This window comes from Lithobates pipiens, unplaced genomic scaffold (assembly GCF_037356315.1).
Source record: "Lithobates pipiens isolate NorthernLeopardFrog02 unplaced genomic scaffold, aLitPip1_a1.2 Scaffold_13, whole genome shotgun sequence".
Taxonomy (NCBI): domain Eukaryota; kingdom Metazoa; phylum Chordata; class Amphibia; order Anura; family Ranidae; genus Lithobates; species Lithobates pipiens.
Window position 1 is genome coordinate 98179999 of NW_027507718.1, and position 6471 is coordinate 98186469.

Below are 6471 nucleotides of genomic sequence, written 5' to 3' on the forward strand. Positions count from 1 at the left end.
TTTTTATAGCGCTAGGTACCCCCATATACTACCCAATAATGGTTTTAACCCCCTGATTGCCCCTAGTTAACCCTTTCACCAGCGATCACAGTATAAGTGTCACTGGTGACGCTGGTTAGCCAGTTAGTTATTTAGGTTCCCCGTCAGGTTTTTATATAGCGCCAGGGACCCCCATATACTACCTAATAAAAATTTGAACCTCCTGATTGCCCCTAGTTAACCCTTTCACCAGTGATCACCATATAAGTGTTACGGGTGACTCTGGTTAGTTTGTTTTTTATAGCATCAGGGAACCCACCATTTATTACTCAATAAAGGTTTAAGGCAGTGATTTCGGGGTGCCGTACGCAGCTAGACTCCCAAAAAGTCCCACATATGTGGTATCCTCGTACTCAGGAGAAGCAGCAGAATATATTTTGGGGTGCAATTCCACATATAACTATGGCATGTGTGAGCAATATATCATTTAGTGACAACTTTTTGTAAACTTTTTTTTTGTGTCATTATTCAATCACTTGGGACAAAAAAAAAAATATTCAATGGGCTCAACATGCCCCTCAGCAATTTCCTTGGGGTGTCTACTTTCCAAAATGGGGTCATTTGGGGGGGGGGGTTTGTACTGCCCTGTCATTTTAGCACCTCAAGAAATGAGATAGGCAGTCGTAAATTAAAAGCTGTGTAAATTCCAGAAAATGTACTCTAGTTTGTAGACACTATAACTTTTGCGCAAACCAATAAATATACGCTTATTGACATTTTTTTTACTAAAGACATGTGGCTGAATAAATTTTGCCCTAAATGTATGACTAAAATTGAGTTTATTCGATTTTTCTTATAACAAAAAGTAGAAAATATCTTTTTTTCTCAAAATTTTCGGACTTTTTCCATTTTTATCGCAAAAAAAAAAAAATCGCAGAGGCAATCAAATACCATCAAAAGAAAGCTCTATTTGTCGGAAGAAAGGGACGCAAATTTCGTTTGGGCACAACATTGCATGACCGCGCAAATTACCAGTTAAAGCAGTGCAGTGCGAAATTGTAAAAAGACCTCTGGTCCTTAAGCTGAAAATTGGTCCGGGGCTGAAGTGGTTAAGGAGGGCGACAAGTGGAAAACTGCATTTAATACCAGAACAGGCCATTATGAATACCTGGTAATGCCTTTTGGCCTTTGTAACGCCCCGGCAGTTTTCCAGGAATTTATTAACGATGTCCTCCGAGATTTGTTGCAATTGTGTGTGGTGGTTTATCTCGATGATATCCTCATATTTTCCAAGTCCCTGGAGAGCCACTACACAGATGTCTGTCGTGTACTTCAGAAACGAAGAGAGAACAATCTCTATTGTGAACTGGAGAAGTGCGAGTTCCATCGTGAACAGGTTACATTCCTGGGCTATGTCATTTCCACTGCTGGTTTTTCGATGGACCCAGAGAAACTGTCGGCAGTCCTACAGTGGCCTCGACCCATGGGTTTACGTCCTCTGCAGCGTTTCCTGGGCTTTGCCAACTACTATCAAAAGTTTATCGTAACTTCTCGTCACTGGTCAAGCCTCTGACTGATATGACCAGAAAGGACAGTAACCCACAGAGTTGGTCTCCGGTGTCCATTAAGGCCTTTGAAACTCTCAAGGCTGCCATTGTTTCTGATCCTGTGTTGGCACATCCTGATCCTATGTTGCCTTTTATCCTAGAAGTTGATGCTTCTGAGACTGGAGTTGGCGCCCTTCTGTCTCAACGCCCTAACTCTGAGAGCGCTATGCATTCGTGTGGCTACTTTTCCAAGAAATTGTCACCTGCTGAGTGCAATTATGAGATTGGTGACAGAGAGCTGTTGGCGATCATCTAGCCCTGAAAGAATGGAGACATCTCCTTGAGGGTACCACTGTGCCCATTCTTATTCTTACTGACCATAAGAATCTTACATTCTTGTCTGAGGCTAAGCGTCTCTCTCCCAGAAGGGCGCGATGGGCTCTTTTCTTGTCGAGCTTTAATTACATTGTCTCATTCTTACCCAGTACTAAGAATGTAAGGGCTGATGCCTTGTCACGACAATTTTCCTCCACTTCCAAGTCGGAGTCAGTTCCGGTTCCTATGATTCCTCCTGATCGTATCTTGGCTACGGTTCGCACCAGTCAAAATTATTGCTGCTCAGGCCCATGCTCCTCCTGATAAACCTTGTGACCGCTGCTTTGTCCCAGAGAGTCTCCGTACTGCAGTTCTCCAGACATACAATTCTTCCAAGGCAGCTGGCCATCCTGGGAAGAATCAACTCATTTGGGCCATCTCCCAACAATTCTGGTGGCCTAGTCTATGGGCTGATGTTACAGCCTTCGTAGCTGCCTGTCCCGTATGTGCTCAGAGTAAGACTCCACGACACCTTCCAGTGGGCCTCCTACAATCCATACCCAATGGAGAGAGGCCCTGGACTCACCTGTCTATGGATTTCATTGTGGAATTGCCCAACTCCCAAGACAACACTGTTATCCTTATGGTGGTTGACCGGTTCTCAAAGATGTGTCTTTGTATTCCACTTAAAGTGGAGGGCCACCCTGAAAAAAAAAATATTAAAAATTACAAAAAATCTAAAAAAAAAAAAAAAATTTTTTTTTTTACTTACCAGAAATGCCTGTTGCTAGGCACATAATCCTAATCTTCCTCTTCCTCCTCCGCGGAGATCTTATGGTCTTCTCTCCTTGTCGCGTTGTCTTCTGGGTAATGGGTCGCGCTGTGTTCTGGGAACTGTGTGTTCCAGAACACAGTGCGTCCCATTCACAAAGCGCTGCGCGACTCGCGCATGCGCAGTAGGAAACGGGCAGTGAAGCCGTAAGGCTCCACTGCCTGTTTCCCTTAGAAGGAATGGCGGCGCCGGGACCCGAGAGCTGAGGGACGGGTCGGCCTCGGGCTGCCGACATCGCGGGCGCCCTGGACAGGTAAGTGTGCTTATTAAGTCAGCAGCTGCAGTGTTTGCAGCTGCTGACTTTTTTTTTTTTTTAAACGACCCTCCTCTTTAAGAAGTTGCCCACCTCTAAGGAACTGACTTCCATTTTTGCTTGGGAGAACGCTTACGTGTGCTACCCAAGGTGATTGTCTCGGATAGGAGCAGTCAGTTTGTCTCCCGGTTATGGTAAGCCTTTTGTGCAAAGTTGAGAATCCAGCTTGCGTTCTCTTCTGTGTATCACCCGCAGTCTAATGGGGCCGCAGAACGAGCCAATCAATCCTTGGAGCAATTCCTACGTTGCTATATTTCTGACCATCATAACAACTGGTCTGACCTATTACCTTGGGCGGAGTTTGCTCTCAACAGTGCCTTGAATTCTGCCTCCCGATTGTCTCTATTTATGGCGAATTATGATTTCCAACCTTCCATGTTGCCTGACTTGTTTGTTCTGCAGAGTATTCATGCGTTAGAGGAGCATCTCCGTGGTCTTTGTTCCACTTGGGTACAAGTCCAGGAGGCTTTGCATCATGCTAATGATAGATACAGACTCCATGCTGACCCGCAGACGCCTGGCTGCGCCTTCCTACCAGGTTGGAGACAGGGTCTGGCTGTCATCTTGCAACCTCCAGCTTCGTGTTCCCTCACTGAAGTTTGCACCTTGGTTTATTGGGCCTTTCCGTATCCTTCGCAGGATTAACCCAGTAGCTTACGCGTTGGACCTTCCTCCTAGTATGCGCATCTCAATGTGTTTCATGTTTATTGAAACTGTTGGTCTGTAACCGATTTACCACCTCGGTGCCACGTCCTCACCCTATTCAGGTTGAGAACCATGAGGCATATGAGTCAATGAGGCAATCCATTGTTGACTCCTGTAGGTTCCGTGGGCGCATACAGTACCTGGTGCATTGGAAGGGGTACGGTCCGGAGGAACGCTCCTGGGATTCATCCTCTGACGTCCATGCCCCTGTCCTCTTCCGCAAGTTCCATAGACGGTTTCCCCTCAAGCCCGGTGGCCCTCCGAGGGAGAGGGGTCATGGGGGGGGGGGTACTGTCAGGGCTGGCTTAGCCCTTCCTCCTCTGGGCTGGCCGGTCAACTGACGGCTAATTGCCAGTTCTCTTCTCTTTCCACAGTTACCAGCTGTTCTCGATGATGCTCGTCTGACCTGCCTATTTAAAGCCTTCCAGCTCACTTTTGCCTTTGCGTTGGTCACATCACAAGGAACCATCTCCTGCTGTTTATTTCAAGACTGGCTTGCTGACATCCCTCCTGGCTTCTTATCCTGCTTGCAGTTGCTCTCCTTAGATCCCTGACTTCTGGCCTGGCTGATTTCCTGATCTGGTTAATGAACTTTGGACTGGCTAACTACCAGATCTGACTACTGGACTCTGGCTATGCTTGACTACGCTTTTTCTATTTACCTTTTCATTTTTATTAATAAACAAGTGTGATTTGATTGTACTTCTGTCTCAGTCTGTTTCATGGTTTCTGACAGAAACCCCTGATGCCAATGTCACCGATTAAGTGTTTTTGGGATGTGTAATCACTGCAGGACTTCTAGGCTGCCTAGTGTTGTGGGTGTTGATTTTGGTGTAGGTTTCATTGGCACAATTAATGTGACGGACTGGGGTTTATATGGTCACAAAACAGACACCCCAAAGCAAAGTACATATTCATTTTTTTTTATATTTCTAAACATGTCCCTTCTATTCTATTAATAACCAGTAGATGGCAGAGAAGGTACACAAACAGAGTCTATATAAGGCCACACACCATGTGACTGGAAATTAAACTACTTCCAGCCATAAAGTCAGTGGTCATATCTCATGCTGTTTGTGTGATTCTTTGCAGGTATGTACTCTAAATTGTTCCTAATCTGTATTAACCTGTGATAGAAAGATTCCTAAACATCTTGAGTAGATGCAGAAAAAGTCTCAGCAGATTTTATGCTATAGTTTTGCTGTAATTAGAAGTTTAGAACAGCATGTGTCAGAAACAAGTGAAAACTGCATAAAAACATGAAAATACTGCATTAGTCAGAACAAATGTCTATGATAAACACTAAACCTTTCTAAATAGGTATATTTAAACCTGATTTATTGGAAATGGCATAGATTTATAGAAGCACATGTTTTCTGTTATTTAATATAGAAAAAAACCTATTGTATGTAAAGCTTATGTATTGCATCATACAGACATGCAATGTGCACCATCTAGTGGTTAAAAAAGAGTACTACCATGAAAATATTTGTATTAAAGCAATGCATTGCTAGTATGATTATTGCACACTTAAAGTGTACCAGAGAGATAAAGATAATTATCTATAACACTAAATAACAGGGATATATACGTTATTAAATTTAGTAATGTTCATTGTTGTAACTACGTTTTAGAATACTTTAGTTAAAATCTGTATTATATATATTGTTAATGGTTATAAACATGTGACTATAAAAATGTAAAAGATGTATTGTTATGTAAAAATTAAACTACTTCCAGCCATAAAGTCAGTGGTCATATCTCATGCTGTTTGTGTGATTCTTTGCAGTCCACGCCAAGCTGATCACCTTATCTCATCGCGTCTACAATCATCGGCTCTCTGAATTCACATTTTGAGGCCGGTAACATTTTGGGGGCTCGTGTGCCGGGATTCGTTGTGTTACCAGTGAGAAGGAAGTGCGAGACAAGCGTGAGCCTGCTACAGAGCTACAAGGAGAGTCGTGAGTGTCGTCTGCCTTGTGAGTGCAAGTCTTCAGATTGCAACAGAGATGGCGTCTCCTCGTCGTGCGCTGATGTGGGATATCCAGAAACAAATTCATCTGCTTAATGAAGAACAGCTGCATAGCCTCGCTATTATGCTGGAAGATGAAAGAGACGTGGACGTTCCATCAGTGACTGGTACCAACAAAATGGAACTTGTTGAATTTATTAAAGGCTACTTGAGAAGTGATCAGCTGGAAAAGTTGGAAGATCAAGGTATGTCTTACCTACTCATTATCCAAGACAAGATCAATGAACTAAAAATTAACAAGGAAAGTACACCAACTGTGGACATTGCAACCGCTGAAAAAAAAAAAAGTAGTGGGACTGCAAGGACTGAACAGGTATCGGAGGTGGTGAGATTAACTGATGTTGTTGCTTTATTGCCACGTAGAGAATTTAAAATGCATGGTGGTGTAATTTCAGATCATGGTTCGGACATGAGTTACAGTAGCGTGTGCAGACAAATTGACGAGGGTCTAACAGAAAAATTCCCTGAATCTGAAATTATACGCACAGTGTTGAGAATAATCAAACCTGGTAATTTTAAAGATATGTTGACTGACAAAGATGATCTTACTGTTGCTGAATTGAAAAGGTTTTTGAAGTCACATATGAGAGAACGAAGTGGTAATGAGTTATTTCAGGACCTTAGCAATGCTACCCAGCAAGAAAGAGAAACAGCACAACAATTTGTTTACAGGCTAGTGGGTAGTGATGGACGAACTTCCGACGGGACGTTTCGCGAACGCGAAACGCGAACGGACACAAACGTTCGC